The following is a 17,544-nucleotide window of genomic DNA, read 5'->3' on the forward strand; positions in this document are numbered from 1 at the left end:
AAAATGAGGAGGACCACAATGATCCACTTATTTCTTTCATTCAGCATTCACTGATCATCTGAAACACGATGCCCAATGCCCTAGACATGAGAAACACAAATACTACAAACAACTTCTTCTATAGTATATGCTTAAGAAATACATAGCCAACCAGAAACTGGCACATATTTGTCAAATCAAGTTGTAGATGTCAGTTTTCTATGCAAATTAATTCCCCGGGATGATTTAATTTCAAGTGTTTTTACTCATAAAATTACATATTTGGCTCTTCCCCACCCCATTCCACATTCTTAAGCTTATGTTATTTAAATCTGAAGAAACAAATTAAAATAAATAAAGACACTACTTTCAGTAAGAAACATACATATCAGGGGAACTTGAGGGCTTGATCTGTTCCCACAAGGGAGCTACAAAATGGAGCATTTGAGCTGTTTCACACATATCAAGCTCAAAGATTATTTATCTGAAACATCCAACAAATGGAGGCTATGGTGTTTTCTTGGCTTAATTAGTCAAAGGATTTCCTCCACTTTCCATCTTGTTTTGCATCAACAGACCCAACCGAAAATCAGAGAGAAACCTCTTTGTTGCAAAGCATATCCTCCATGGTCGCTGCTTCTATTGTGACTGTTGGAACTCATAAGGGCTAGTGAAGCAGGAGCTAGGTAGGCCCCAGGCTGAGCAGCTGGAATCTGTCCCCTGTGCACAGAGACTCCAAGATAAAGATAATGGCAGGAGCAAGGAGGAGCTGAGGCCTGCTTGGACAAAAGATAAAGAGACCATGTATTTCTTATTCTTGAGGTCAAGGAGACCTCCCCGACTACACATCTGCAGAAAGCCTCCTCAGGGGTTAAAAAGGGAGGGGGCACCACCCCATAAGAGGTGTGTCAACTTCCCCATAGTCCTCTGTGCTGGAATCCCTCTGGACAAAAAGATGCGCACACATGTTGGGAAGGGATCTAAGACAGGTCGGGTATGGAAAAAGAAGTGAGATAATTAGCCAAAGGTAAACAAACACCGGGAAGAACTGCCTATATGAGTGATTTGAGTCACCTCTCTGGTGCGCTCCTCCTCATTAGGGAGGACGCCCACATCCTTTCTCTCTGGGTGTGCATCTCTGCCTTGCTTCTGTCTTAACCAAACGAACTGTTTCTCTGTGTACTCTCCCACTTGTGCAGTGTCTCTAATTATAAACTTTGTATGTGTTTTCACAGTTTTTGCCTCCCTGAGAAATTCATTTTTCAACAGGGGCTAAGCCAGCAAAAGCCACCTTTGCTTCTCGCCTGCAGCCCCTGGTGGACTGGTGGCTAGGATTCCTGGTTTTCACCCAGGCTACCCAGGTTCATTTCCTGGGCAGGAACTAAGATCTCGCTTCAAGCCACCACACACTGCTGTCTCTTCAAGGTCACTAGGATTGTTGATCGGGGCCATATTGTTTAAGGCAGGTTTGCAAAGGGAGATGTAAATGGTGGAAGAGCCATTTTCCTGTAGGTGGTTTGAACTCGGACTTAATTGAGGGCTTCAGAAAGGAGGGATGATCCCCAGAGAACATGAAAGAGAACTGACCAGCCTGACTTTCAGTGAGATTAGAGGCATAAAAGATCATATTTTTAAAAATGGCACCATACTTATGTCTCCAGTCAAGATATATTAATAAGGATTAGATTTACATTTTCACATAAAACTTAAAAAAAAACTGGCCAAAATATATGAAGAACTAGTTCTCAAGTCATCATGCAATGAAGGACAGTGATTACTGAGATTTGAAAACAAACTAGTCAACCTAACTATTGATGAGATGTATGAGGTAAATATGATTAAAAAGTGGCAACAGATATCAAATGTTTGGAGATGGGACAGGTCATGAGGCATAAAAGTAAGGAAGGACTCAGACAAGCCAAGACCGTAAAGAAAGATGAAGGGTGATTCTTTAGTTTGGGTTTTTATTTTATTTTGATTTTTGCTTGTTTTGTTTCTGTTCTCTTCTAGACACATGCTCCAAGTTTAGAGGTAAGATGGAGAGGCCCTAAATACAATGCAATTTGTGGCCAAAGTTCAGTAACTCAGGACCAGGAAAAAATGAATTAAAAAGAATCATATCGATTGGTGGCAGCTGTATTTAAAGGGGATATGAGTTCTGTAAGGGATCTCAAACCAAAAGAATTGAACGATAAGACTGACCCATTTTCCCTACAGAGTTGTTGAGATGTATTTCATTTTATCTTATACTAGATCTTTAAAGCCCAAACTGGAATGGAGGAGTGGCGACTGTCCACTGAGTTGAGGTAGTAAATAATTCAGCTTGAATCCTCATATGGCTTCAATTTTTACATAACAGAGGTGAAAAGCAAATGTCTAAGAAATAGTTCTCAGGGACTTCCCTGGTGGTCCACTGGGTAAGACTCTGCGCTCCCAATGCAGGGGTTCCAGTTTCGATCCCTGGTCAGGGAACTAGATCCCACATGCATGCCTCAACTAAAGATCTCGCATGCCACAACTAAGATCTCACATGCCGCAACTAAGATCTCACATGCCCCAACTAAGACCCAGTGCAGCCAAAATAAACAAACAAATAAATAAATAATAAAAAAGAAGAAATAGTTCTCATTTGTCTGTATTTGGAAGATTTTCTTATTATTAGCAGTGACCTAAGTAAAAAGAAATTTCACAAGCTATTAAGACTATTTAAATATTCAAACAATAAAAAAGAAAACTCCCTCTCCGGAAGACCTGGATAGCACCTCCCAGCCATTCTGAACCGGCTCTGGGCTTTCCAGATGCCGGGTTCCCTCATTTTCCTCTGCTGGGTCAGCTATGGTGGCCGTGAAGACCCTGAACCCCAAGGCTGAGGTGGCCTGAGCCCACACGGCATAGGCCGTCAACATCAGTGTGGCCTGGGGGCTGCTGTATGTGCTGAGGACCAACTTGGGGCTTAAGGGCATCATGAAGATGCTTGTTTCTGGTGCTGGAGACATCAAGCTCACTAAAGATGGAAATGTGCTGCTTCATGAAATGCAAATTCAACACGCAACTGCCTCCTTAAATAGCCCAGGATGACATAACTGATGATGGTACTACTTCCAATGTCCTAATAATTGGAGAGCTCCTGAAGCAGGTGGATCTCTACATTTCTGAAGGTCTTCATCCCAGAATAATTACAGAAGGATTTGACGCTGCAAAGGAAAAGGAACTTCAGTTTTTGGAACAAGTCAAACTAAGCAAAGAGATGGACAGGGAAACACTTATAGATGTGGCCAGAACATCCCTACGTACTAAAGTTCATGCTGAACTTGCTGATGTCTTAACAGAGGCTGTAGTGAACTCCATTTTAGCCATTAAAAAACAAGATGAACCTATTGACCTCTTCGTGGTTGAGATCATGGAGATGAAACATAAATCTGAAACTGATGCAAGCTTAATCAGAAGTCTTGTTTTGGACCATGGGGCATGGCATCCTGATATGAAAACCAGAGTAAAAGATGCATACATCCTCACATGCAATGTGTGATTAGAATATGGAAAAACAGAAGTGAATTCTGGCTTTTTTTTTTTTTTACAAGAGTGCAGAGGAGAGAGAGAAACTAGTGAAAGCTGGAAGAAAATTCATTGAAGACAGAGTTAAAAAAATGATAGGCCTGAAAACGAAAGTCTGTGGTGATTCAGATAAAGGATTTGTTGTTATTAATCAAAAGGGAATTGACCCCTTTTCCTTAGATGCTCTTGCAAGAGAAGGCATAATAGCTCTGTGCAGAGCTAAAAGGAGAAATGTGGAAAGGCTGACTCTTGCTTGTGGTGGAGTAGCCCTAAATTCTCTTGATGACCTAAATCCTGATTGTTTGGGACATGCAGGACTTGTCTATGAATATACATTGGGAAAAGACAAGTTCACATCTATTGAGAAATGTAACAATCCTCGCTCGGTCACATTACTGATCAAAGGACCAAATAATCACACACTTACTCAAATCAAAGATGCAGTAAGAGATGGCTTGAGGGCTGTTTAAAATACTACTGATGATGGCTGTGTAGTTCCAGGTGCTGGTGCAGTGGAAGTGGCAACGGCAGAAGCCCTGATTAAATACAAGCCCAGTGTAAAGGGCAGGGCCCAACTTGGAGTTCAAGCATTTGCTGATGCATTGCTCATGACTCCCAAGGTTCTTGCTCACAAGTCTGTTTTTGACCTTCAGGAAACACTAGTTAAAGTTCAAGCAGAACATTCAGAATCAGGACAACTCATGGGTGTGGACTTGAATACAGGTGAGCCAATGGTAGCAGCAAAAGGAGGCATCAGGGATAACTACTGTGTAAAGAAACAGCTTCTTCATTCCTGCTCTGCAATTGCCACCAACATTCTCCTGGTTGATGAGATAATGAGAGCTGGAATGTCTTCTCTCAAAAGCTGAACTGAAGCTGCCCTTGTATCACCTGAATCAAAGACTCTACAGAGCGATCCTAAGAATATAGCTATGGAATTTTTGTCCAAGCTTCAAATGATTTTCAAAGGATTTTCTTTTCCCATATAAAAAAAGGAGAGAACACTGGCACCTATGCAGATTCTGAGGTTCTGATATTATAATTACAGTATTTAAAAAATTGCACTGTAGTGTACACATACAGGCCATACTTGCCAATAAACAGGATGTTTTGCTTTAGCTTCAGTGATATAAAAATACATGTTAGATAAGCATACGTTATCTACCTTGTTATTAAAATATTCCTTGAAAAACACCACCACCAAAAAAAAGAAAAGAAAAGAAAACTCCTTTAGTTTGAGCATAAACACACATGCACTCCTTCCAACTAAACGCTCTCTCATCTTTATGACATCCTTTTGCTAATTTATAGCTGGGATTTCTGCCATGCTTCTAGAGAAATAAGACATGTTTATGACTAAGGCTTTCACACTTTCAAAAAATTTTCAACCAGATACTTCAGAAACTTAACAATATCTTCCTCCCCTAAAGTCAGTATAATTCATAGAGATATCAATATTGAGCAATTTGAATTTCTTGTGGTTGTCAAACTTACAACCATATTTTACAGTTAGTGGATTAAGAACACCTTTAGTTCTCTCTTGAGTTTGTCAGAAGAGTAACTTGATTTCTTTGACCTGCTTTCATACTTTTCACCTTATGTTGTTAGACCATGGGATTTTATATTACTTCTCCCAATGGAAAATATAAGACTTCCACAAATGAGGGCTTGACATTTAAAATGTTTATTGCTTATTAGGTATATGATTTGCAAATATTTTCTCTTATTCTGTAGGTTGCTTTTTCATTTCGTTGATTGTTCCTTTTGCTGTGCAGAAGCTTTTGAGTTAAATGTAGTCTCACTTGTTTATTTTTGCTCTTGTTGTCTGTGCTTTTGATGTCATATCCAAAAATTCACTGCTAAGACCAATGTCAAGGAGCTTTTTCTGTACATTTTCTTCTAGGAATTTTATGGTTTCAAGTCTTAAATTTAAGTCTTTAATCCATTTTGAGTTGATTTTTGTGTATAGTGTATGATAAGGGTATAATTTCATTCTTTTGCATTTCTGTATACCATTTCCCAAACAACACTGACTGAAGAGACTATCCTTTCACCGTTGTGTATCCTTTTTTAAAATTGAGATATAACTGACATAAAACATTATATTCATTTCAGGTGCACATCAGAATGATTTGATATTTGTATATATTGTGAAATCACCCACCGCAATAAATCTAGTTGGCATCTGTCACTATACATAGCTACAACATTTTTTTCTTGTAATGAGAACTTTAAAGATTTACTCTCTTATCAACTTTCAAGTATGCAATATAGTATCATTAACTACAGTCACCATGCTGCACATTACTTCTCCATGATTTATTTATTTTATAACTGGGTGAAATGGGTGAAGGTGGAAATGGATGAAGGTGGTCAAAAGGTATAAACTTCCAGGTATAAACTTTCCATTGTGTATTCTTGGTGCACATGACAAAGCAAATACTATATAATCTCATTTATATATGGAATCTTAAAAAAAAGTCAAACTCACAGAAGGAGAGAGTAGAACAGTGGGTTACCAGGGGCTAGAGGGTGACAGAAATGGAGAGATATCAGTCAAAAGGTATAAACTTTCAGTTGTAAGGTAAATAAGTTCTGGGGATTTAACCTACAGCATGGTGACTATAGTTAATAACACTATATTGTATATTTGAAATTTGCTAAAAGAGTAGATTTTAAGTATTCTCACCACACACAAAAAATGGTAACTATGTGAGGTGATATATGTGTTAATTAGCTTCATTGTGGTAATCATTTCATACATATATACACACACACACACACACACACACACATATATATATATATCAAGTTGCAATGCTGTATACCTTAAATGTATACAACTTTAATTTGTCAATTATACCTTTAAAAAGCTGGAATAAAATAAAATAAAATACAGGTTCATTGCTTCATAATGTTTCCATTTGGCAGTGAGACCCAGGATTGCACTATCAGTAGATATGTAATGTATCTGAATATAAAAATTTTCCTCAGCATGCACTGTCAATAGACATAGATAATTTGGCTTTGTTTTTGAACATGTTACAAACAGGATATTAATTCTTAGATGACTTAGCTCAAAGGTCAATTCCAGAATAGACTCTGGCAACACCCACATACTCCTATAATAGGTTCTAATAAGAAACACAAACATATCACGCCTATAAACCCAAGTTTCAATCACTACTTTGGACCCAGAAATAAGGATGATGGTGAAACCAACACTATTGTGCTTCCATAGAGCTGCTCTACCAGGCCTACAAATGCATCTGACAGCCCTAAGATCAGCCAGTATATCTTACTTCCTGATATGTATCAGGTATTTTTAAAATATTTTTATTGTAAAATTAATGATCCATGTAGAAAATTCAGAAAATCCAGAATTGTAAAGAAGAAAATAAAATAACCTACAGTTCTATATTCTAAAGATAACTTCCATTATTTTGGTGTTTCCTAGAAATATTTTTTATCTTTTTGTTTTTGTTATATTATCATGAACACCTTTTCATATCCTTAGACATTCTGTAAAAGGAATTTTAATGGTTGTATAATGTTTTACTGTATTCAGGTAATACATAATTTATTTAACCACACTGCTATAGTGAAGAACCTGTTTGAAACATTTTTTAATATTGTAATGTGGTACATGTGCTGGAATATAATCCTCTAACTCACAGGAGATACACACTTCATGCATTTCTCTTCTAAATCATCTAGCATCCTTGTCTTGGCTCACCAACACTCTCTATCACACTGTCTTGGAAACAAGAATTAGTCACGGGGTGTTTTCGTGACCTAAGTGCAGGTCAATCCAAGACATTTTCTGTTTTGATAGAGAGATGCTATGAAAATAGGGGAAGAAATGCTCTTTTATCTCTGGAGTTGCTAAAGCAGACAGGGTGGAAACCTGCAGCTGCTGGGGTTCGTATTTTCTTCTTTGAGAGGAAACCTATCTGAAGAGTGAAGTCAAGTAAAACGAGCAGAGAGAAATGATAGATGAAGTGCAGGAATGTCCTGGCATATACTGGTCCTTGCTGCCTGACCCTGGGCCCTGGGGACTGCAACTCCTCCTTCAATTTTGTGAATTTCCTTTGTAGTTTTTCTAGCTTTAGGAACAGCCACATTTCCACTTTTCATTTAAATTATTTTGGGCTGGGTAACTGTCACAATTGAAAAAACTTTTGTTTATTTTGGCATCTATAATTTCTTTATGAAGACTACTTTTTAAAGTAGAACTTAGGGTTCAAAGAATAATATTTCAAAGCTCTTGATACATACTGCAAAATCAAATTACAGAGAATTAACATCAACTTGCACTCTGTCAGTAATGAATGTATGCCATAGACAGGTTTTCTGAAGAAACTCCAAATGATGATACAACTGTTGTTTTGAGGTTGCTTCTGATTCTGAATTTTTATTTTATTTATTCCACCAATATTTATAAAGCAGTGTGCCAGGAACTGTCCATGAATTAGAATGCAAAAAATGATGACACAGACACAGGCCTGACTTAAATGAGTTCACATCTGGTTGGGGAAGAGGAAGCCTTCCTATTCCAAATATATCATGGACTTCCCTGGTGGTGTGGTGGTTAAGAATCCGCTTGCCAATGCAGGTGACATGGGTTCAATCCCTGGTCCAGGAAGATCCCACATGCTGCAGAGCAACTAAGCCCATACACCACAACTACTGAGCCTGCGCTCTAGAGCCCACGAGCCACAACTACTGAGCCCACATGCCACAACTACTGAAGCCCGTGCATCTAGAGCCCATGCTCTGCAACAAGAGAAGTCAACGCAATGAGAAGCCCTTGCTCCACAACGAAGAGTAGCCCCTGCTCACCACAACTAGAGAAAGACTGAGAGCAGCAACGAAGACCCAATGCAGCCATAAATAAATAAATAAGTCCAAACATATCATGATGCAATAAGTAATATGACAATAACATGTTTGGAACTATCAGCACCTGGACTGGCTTCGTGGAATTGATAGAAGGTATACAAGTTTAAGAGTCTCCCCACAAGAGGGGATAAGAAGTGTGGAGCAGGCATACCCATAGAAAACATCTGAGAAAGCTGCACAATCCCTAATAGGGTTGAAGGAAGGTATTTTTCTCCTGAAATCAGTCAGTAGAGACTGCAGGAGGTGACTGCTTCTTCAAAGGCAAAGTCAGTAATGTAAGACTTAAAGGAACATGAAAAAATTGAGAAAGCATGATACTACCAAAGGAACACATTTTCCAGTAACTGACCCAAGAAATGGAGATATGCGATTTGCCTGATAAAGAATTTAAAATACTTGTTTTAAAATACCTAACCATTACATTGTATACCTGAAATATAATGTTAAATATCAATTATGCTTGTATGAAAAAATAAAGCAGAAGAGTTGTTTTCACAAAACTCAGTGAGCTACAAGAAAACAGAAAGACAATACAATGAAATCAGGAAAGCAATACGTGAACAAAATGAGAAGGTTAATATAAAGATAGAAATAATAAAAAAGAATGAAACAAACTTGGGAGCTTAATATTACAATGAAAAAATGAAAAATGCAATTGGGAACATCAATGTCAGAGTGGATTAAGCAGAAGAAAAAAATATGTGAAGTAGAATAAAAATCGTTTGAAACTATCCAGTCAGAAGAGAACAAACGAAAATGAAAGAGTTCAGAAAGCCTACATGAACTATGGGAAATTATTAAGAGAAGCAATCTCATGGTATCATTGAGAAATAATCTATACATATTGGCATCCCAGAAGGAGGAGAAAGGGAAAAAGGAGTAGAAAGGTTATTTAAAGAATTAATGGCTGAGAACTTCCCAAGTCTGGGGAGAGACCTGAACATCCAAGTTTATGAAATTCATAGGTTGCCCCAAAATTTCAACACAAGATAATCTTCTCCAAGGCACTTTATTAAAAACAAACAAACAAAAAAAACTGTCTAAAATCAAAGACAAAGAGAGGATTTTAAAAGTAGCAAGAGAAAAAAAATTACACACAAGGGAACTCCTGTAAGGCTATCTGCATATTTCTCAGCAGAAACTTTGCGGGCCAGGAGAGAACAGAATGACATAGCCAAAGTGCTGAAAGAAAAAAAGTGGTAACCAGAATATTTTACCAGGCAAGGTTGCCCTTCAGAAATGAAGGAGAGACAAAGACACTACCAAATAGACAAAAGCTGAGGGTGTTCATCACCACTACACCTGCCTTACAAGAAATGCTGAATGGAATTACTTCTGTCTGCAGATAATTTGATCTTATATATAGAAAATCCTAAAGACTCCATCAAAAAATTGTTAGAATTAATAAACAAGTTAAGTTGTAGGATATAAAATCAATTTAAAAAATTAGTTGCAAATGGGCTTCCCTGGTGGCGCAGTGTTTGGGAGTCCGCCTGCCGATGCAGAGGACACGGGTTCGTGCCCCGGTGCGGGAGGATCCCACATGCCGCGGAGCGGCTGGGCCCGTGAGCCATGGCCGCTGAGCCTGTGCGCCGGAGCCTGTGCTCCGCAACGGGAGAGGCCACAACAGCGAGAGGCCTGCGTACCGCAAAAAAAAAAAAAAAAAAAAAAAAAAAAATTAGTTGCATTTCTATACATCAACAATGAAATACCTGAAAGAGAACTAAAGAAAAGAATCTCAATTACAATAGCATCAAAAACAATAAAATATTTAGGCATAAATTTAACCAAGGATGCAAAAAATTCATACACTGAAAATTATAAAATGTTTAAGAAAGAAATGTAGAGACACAAATAAATGGCACAATATCCCCTGTTTGTGGATCAGAAGAATTAATATTGTTCAAATGCCCATAATACTCAAGGCCATCAGTAGATTTAATGCAATCCGTATCAAAATTCCAAAGACATTTTTCACAGAAATAGAACAATTCTAAAATTTGTATGAGACCATAAAAATCCCAAATATTCAAGGCAATCTTGAGAAAGAACAAAGCTGAAGACATCATACTTTCTGATTTCAAAATATATTACTAAACTATAGTAACCAAAACAGTATTACTGGCAAAAGTGGACACACAGACACAAGGAACAGAATTGTCAGCCCAGAAATAAATCCATGCATATATCACCAACTAATATTTGACAAGGGAACCAAAAATATTCAGCAGAGAAAGCATAGTCTCTTCAGTAAATGGTGCTGGGAAAATTGGACATTCACACACCAGAAGAACGAAATTGGACCCCTATCTTAAACCATTCACAAGAATTTACTTGAAATGGAATAAAGACTTGAATGTAAAACTTGAAACTATAAAACTACTAGAAGACAAAGGGAAAAACATCATTGACACTGGTCTTGACAATGACTTTTTGGATGTGGTGCCAAAAGCACAAGCCACAAAAGCAAAAACAAAAAAGTGGAAGTGCATCAAACCAGAAAGCTTCTGCATAGCGAAAGAAACAATCAACAAAATAAAAAGGCAACCTACAGAATGGAAGAAAATATATGCAAACCATATATTGGATAAAGGATTAATATCTAAAATACATAAGAAACTCATATAACTCAGTAGCAAAACAACAAAAAACAACCCAAGTAAAAAATGGGCAGAGGGCCTAAACAGACATTTTTCCAAAGACATACAGACAGCCAATAGGTACATGAAAAGATACTCAGCATCACTAATCATCAGGAAAATGCAAATCAAAACCATAAAGACATATCACCTCACACCTCTCAGAAAGACTATTATCAAAAAGACAAGTGATAACAAGTGTTGGCGAGGATGTAGACAGAAAGGAAGCCTCCTACATTGTTGGTGGGAATGTAAATTGGTGCAGCCACTATGGAAAAGAGTATGGAGATTCCTCAAAAAGCTAAAAATAGAGCTAACATATGATCCAACAATCTCATTTCTGGGCATATATCCTAAAAAATGAAATCACTATTTGAAGAGATAGCTGCACTTCCATGTTCAGTGCAGCATTATTCACAATAGCCAAGATAGGAAAATAACCTAAATGTCCACTAAATGTCCACTGATGGATGAATAGATAAATGGATAAAGAAAATTATATATATAATTATATTATTAGATATATTATTATAATTACATAATATAATGGAATATTATTCAGCCACGAAAATGAAGGAAACCCTGCCATTTGCAACAACCTGAATGGGCCTTGAGAGAGCATTATGCTGAGTGAAATAAGTCAGAACAAAAAAGACAAATACTTTATAATCTCACTTATATGTAGGGATCTAAAATAGCTGAACTCATAGAAACAGAGTAAAATACTAGTTGCCAGGAGGCTGAGGGGTGTAGGCAATGGGAATATTTTGGTCAAAGGTACAAACTTGCAGTTATAAGATGAATAAGTTCTGGAGATCTAATGTACAACATGGTTACTATAGTTAACAATACTGCAACATACACTTGAAACTGCTGAGAGAATAAATCTTAAACATTCTCACCACAAAAAGTGGTAATTATGTGAGATGATGGAGGTATTAAACAACCTTACTGTGGTAATCATTTCAAAATATATATATTTATTAGAGCAGCACACTGTACATCTTAAACTTACACACTGTTATATGCCATTGTGTCTCAATAAAGTTGATTTTTAAAAAATGCTAAAAAAGAAGTTGCATGACCCCTGCTGTTTTTCCTTGATATGCTCTGCTGGATAAAAAACGTGTCATTAAAGCTGTTGGCAAGTTCCTTTTGAACCCCATCTCTTGATATCAGAAATAACTAGCTTGTATACTGTTCTGACTCTAAAACTCATCTAGTGAGAAAATGAACAACATTGTCTGCTGGGATTTAAAAAAAACTTTTCTGGGAAGTTTTCCCCAGCTGAAAATTTCTTCACTGATTTAACTGACCTGGTTATTTCTTTTGTTATTCATTTTATTTACTCCTGTATTACATACATCACCATTACATTTTATTTAACAGTCTTTCTGGGAGTAGTAGGCCTCAGTCCTGAATTTCACTGGTCTATAATACCTTTCTTTATATTTAATGTTACTAAAGTTCATTGAATTTCCAAATGAATCTCCTTTGTAACATCTCTATGCCTTTTTCTATCAAATATAGTCATTTTCCAAAATGGTAGCATGAAGTATCATTTACATATAATATTATTCAACAATTCTGTGATGCTAAACATTTCATCAGCCTCCATAAATAGTGTATGATTTTTAAAAGTTAAAAAGAGGATGTCACCAGTAAAACAGCAACACTGACCTCTATCAACCAAGCTTCCTGGGCAAGAATCCAAAAAGTCTAGGGACATTCTACCTAATAATACTGGCCTAATCAAAGATATCTGCCCAAGAAAAGGAAATTCTATTTAGTGTCTGGTTAACAGCTAGTTCAATTCATGATATCAATTCTGTTTGTGAGAACAAAGAACAACTTGGAAAGGAGGTGAGTTAGGGAGGCACATGGGGGCTGTGGAGGGGTCACCTTCCAACAAGGCTGTCACTCCATCCTCCCTCTTATCTGTCTACACTGGAGAAAGATAGGAAAGTAGTGAAGAGCCTGATACAGGGCATTCACTATAAAGCTGTTGAGGCGTAGAGGAGTCTGTGAAATATCCAGCAGCAAAAACACAAGCTGAGAGAGAGAACGGGCTATTATTTCCTCATATTTCCACTCAGAGATTTTCAGACAAGAAACTATTTAAGCCAAGTTGACTGTATTATTTTTTACCAGATGAAGAAAAAAACCAAATATATATATAACTGGTTTTTATATCATTTTCAAAGATGGAGGCATAGCTCCCCCAAATGCAAACATTCCAAATGCAAACCATTTTTAGTCTTGAGGGTAACGGATGCAGAAGTATAATAGCTCCCATGGTCAGGGAATAACTGATAAAACTGAACGCTGCAGTTTATCCCTGGCCCTGGAAGCAGTCTGTCTGCTCCAAGTGCCAGCTTTAAGAAGATACATCATCTGGAGATTTTAACAGAAACAATAACAACACCAACTAAAAGTCTTTTACGTAAGCTGTCCATTATGTAGGATGGGCAATTCTAAATATGTGGGATAAAATATTCCTATCTGAAGAGATTCTGTGGGTTCGTCTAAGTTCTGTGGTCACTGTTGAAATATAATACTAGAGATGAAAGCTTTAAATTAAAACACTTTTCTTTCTTATCCTCTTATAAACATAGGGAGTTAATTGGGAAAATCCCCATTACACAGTCATCCCTCAACAAACAGGGACTCAACTACACGTGTTGTTTGAGAGAGTTCCTAATGTTCTGAGCTCTGTGAGCTTGCTTTATTCAGAGCTCACCTCACTCATCCCTGCGCTCTTGCCTTTTCTTGCACATGAACAGGAGATTAAAATTGAACTCTGCAGGCACAGTGAGCAACCAAGCAAAGAAATATAACTTGAGTTACTTCAATTCTGTCATTTTAAGCTACCAGTTGGAATTTTCACATGTATTTAATATTTTAAACAGTGAAACATACTGTGAACTGCGAAGTATAATGATTTTCTTCTGTTAAGTAAACATTTTGACTTCCACATGAACTATTTTTTATAAACTTAATTTTTTTTTTTTTTTTTTTTTTTTTTTTTTGTTGGTACATGGGCCTCTCACTGTTGTGGCCTCTCCCGTTGCGGAGCACAGGCTCCGGACGCGCAGGCTCAGTGGCCGTGGCTCACGGGCCCAGCCGCTCCGCGGCATGTGGGATCTTCCCGGACCGGGGCACGAACCCGTGTCCTCTGCATCGGCAGGCAGACTCTCAACCACTGCGCCACCAGGGAAGCCCCTGAACTTAAATCTTTATTATTGAGATTTAGTCTTCTAAAGTTGTTTGTTCTTTAGCTTTAAAGCAATTAACAAAAAATCAGTTCCCTAACTGAACTGATTTCATGATTCCGGATATGATTTGATACCAAAAAATTCCGATAGTAAATATTTCACTCTCTGTTTCTCTATTATATATTGATATTTTTTGTTTTACGATGATTACTGACAATATTTTTCTATGTAGATAAATGCAGTCTTAAAAAAGATCTTTTCCACGTATAAAATATATCAGGCATGCCACCATCTCATCCATACCATAGCTGCTTTACTCCCTTTTACCTCTGGATTTTTGCTCATTTCTTCCACTTGTACTCCTACCGGTTAATGTCTGCCATCTTCTCTACACTCTGATGAAATCCAATACTTTATACTATACTGACACTGACTGACACCAATTATCTGTGTGACACCTTTTTTTCCCCCTTTTAATTTGGAGAATTTATGTTTGAAGTCTTGTGGTTACTCTCTGATAAGTACAAACACTCTGATATGTTACAAACAAGTGAATAAAAACAGTTCCTGGGTATGCTTATTCATCCAAATATTTACCCAACTGTACTTTCAGTACTCCTCTTCTGCCACTTCATCACAAACTCCCACCCTGAGACACAATAAACAGGTACCAGACCTGGTTATGGGTTATCTCCTCTGCTCATCACCTAGATGACAGCACAGCTTGTTTCTTGCTTCACTCAGATTCTCAAATGACAGTTTATCAGAAAGAATTTGTCTTTACCACCGATAGAAATAACTCCCATCCCTTTTACTCTGTTCCCTTTTCTTTACTGTAGTTTCTACTATCTGTTCACTCATTTACTGTAATTTTCCAATATTCTGTGAGTCCTAAAGCATGAACATTGGCTGTCTTATCTCACCACAATATTTGGTAACATTGCCTAAAATAGTGCCTGGCACTAGGAAGCACTCAATATTTGTTGAACAAATGCTCTGATCTCCAGGAGACTCTGGAAAGGAAGACAACTTGTAAAATGCACTGTAGGAGACCCACCTTCACCCCATTTTTGAGTTTGATGAGTGGGAAACTGGAATGAATCTTTTTAATTTGGAGATACAAAGGTAGAAAGAGAGTATAGGCCTCTGTATTAGTTTGCTATGGCTGCTGTAACTAAGTACCATAAACTGAGTAGCTTAAACAACAGAAATGTATTGTCTCATAGTTCTGGAGGCTGGAAGTCCGAGATCAAGGTATCAGCAGTGTTGGTTCCTTCTGAGGGCTGTGAGGGACAATCTATTCCAAGCCTCTCCCCTAGCTTCTCCTGGTTTGTGGGCAATCTGGCAATTCTGGCTTCTGAGAAGCATCATCCTGATCTCTGCCTTCATCTTCACATGGCATTCTCCCCGTATGTATGTCTGTCTCCAAAATTCCCTTTTTATAAGGATGCCAGTCATATTGGATTAGAGCCCATCTTAATGACTTCATCTTAACTAATTATATCTGCAAAGACTCTATTTCTGAATAAGAACACTGAGGGTTAGGACTTCAACATATGAATTATGGGGGAACACAATTCAATGTGTAATAGCCTCCTTGGCAAATCTGAGGGAGATGGGAAGTCTTGTATAAGGTCTCCTGAAGAATCATGGAGATCCAGCACAAGATTAGGAATGGTAGGGTGGCATGTTCCAGGCATAAGAGGCAACAGCCTTCCATTTAACCTCCTAAGGGTCCTATGGTTTCAAACAAATAACAGAACATCCAAAAGCTGAAGTGATACCCCAAGAGAATATTAGTTTAGAGAGAAATTGCCGGCAGACCTGTAAATGTCTTAAAACTAGTTCAAGGGAATGCTGTTACAGAGGGTGCATTTTGCACTGGCTTTGGGATTCAGCCGGTTTTGTGAATTTCTGCTGATGGCAGGGTGAGCGGAGACAAACCCAAAGGCCAGACTGCATGAGTTATATCACTTTAGATGCCAGCAGGAGACCGACATAGAGCAAGATAGAGAAAAATGCTGACTTCCCACCGGTGACAGTGGCGTTTGTGTCAGCCAGTAGGATTTAACATCAATCCCAAAGAAAAAAAAGAGTCCAAGTACAGAATTTTTCTGAGTTAAAGCTGAAATGACTGAGAAAAATCACCAAAGTTACTAGGCTTATCTGGAAGTGGTAAGATCCTAATAATAATAATAATAATAATAATAATAATAATAATGTCGTTATTGTATCAGAGAGAACCAGGGACTGGTATAGAGTATGTTGTGATAGAAATTAATTTGTGGAAAAGAAAGAAAAGTTACATCTTGTCACATAAGGCCTAAATTTGTGGTCTATTAAGTCTGTACCCATCAAGTTTTCTTTAACCAAAGAGATTCTTTAACCAAGGAGAATATTGGAAGGATAACTTGCTATTGATGTACTATTATGAATAATACCTAGACAGTACTACATAAAAATTAAAGGTTTCATATACTTTACTGGCTGGAAAAATACATATTATGGGTAAAATCCACGGTTTTTGGTGTCAACACGATCAATATTCCCGCTAATCTGCATTAAATATCATATAATAAATGGATCACTTAAAATAATACAAGAATAAGACTTGTTCTTTTTTCTGTAATTTTAACTCCCTCTACAATATACCCTTCTAATGGTTACTTATGACCACTTGCTCACTCTTTAAGGCAGACTGGGTTCCTCTAGGAGACGTGAGCACAGCCACCCTTGCATCCCACCTGCTGGTTCTTGGTCTTTCTCATAGCGAGCTGACTCAGGACAGGGTCAATTCTGCCTTCCTTTCCCTAGATGCCCTTCCAGGTTATGCACAGCCATTGCACCCATTCCCAGCTTACTGGTCATTTTTTTTCCCTTGAACCAAGTGAAAATGCTTTCTCCTGGGAAAAAAACTGTGGAGGCCCTGGTTTTATAAGTTTGATGGCTCTTATAATAACATCATGTAAAACAAGCAAAAAAATGTCCTTCCTAAACCAGCTACATGTTTTACACTATTCATATGTTTAGGAGTATCGCTCTCTTTAATTTTTCACTTCTTTCATCCCTTCTGTAACAGGATCTTCTCTTCCTTTGGGAAGCCTTACCTGCCATTTGTGAGGATGAGGCACACGAGGGTTACAGGAATCTCTCTTGGGGCTCCAGGTATGCTTCCTTGCTTCAGTGCACCACAAATCAGGGTTCTGATTAATGTGCAAGTCACCCGACTGTTGAGTTGGACGCGCCACCTCACA

General features: G+C 37.8%; 1 pseudogene; it reads left to right on the plus strand.

Annotated features, from left to right (window-relative positions):
* The first annotated feature begins 2,814 nt into the window (after window positions 1-2,814).
* On the plus strand, window positions 2,815-4,403 carry LOC131747944 (T-complex protein 1 subunit zeta pseudogene; annotated as a pseudogene).
* Window positions 4,404-17,544: the final 13,141 nt, after the last annotated feature.

Source organism: Kogia breviceps, chromosome X (assembly GCF_026419965.1).
Source record: "Kogia breviceps isolate mKogBre1 chromosome X, mKogBre1 haplotype 1, whole genome shotgun sequence".
In the NCBI taxonomy this organism is placed as follows: Eukaryota; Metazoa; Chordata; class Mammalia; order Artiodactyla; family Physeteridae; genus Kogia; species Kogia breviceps.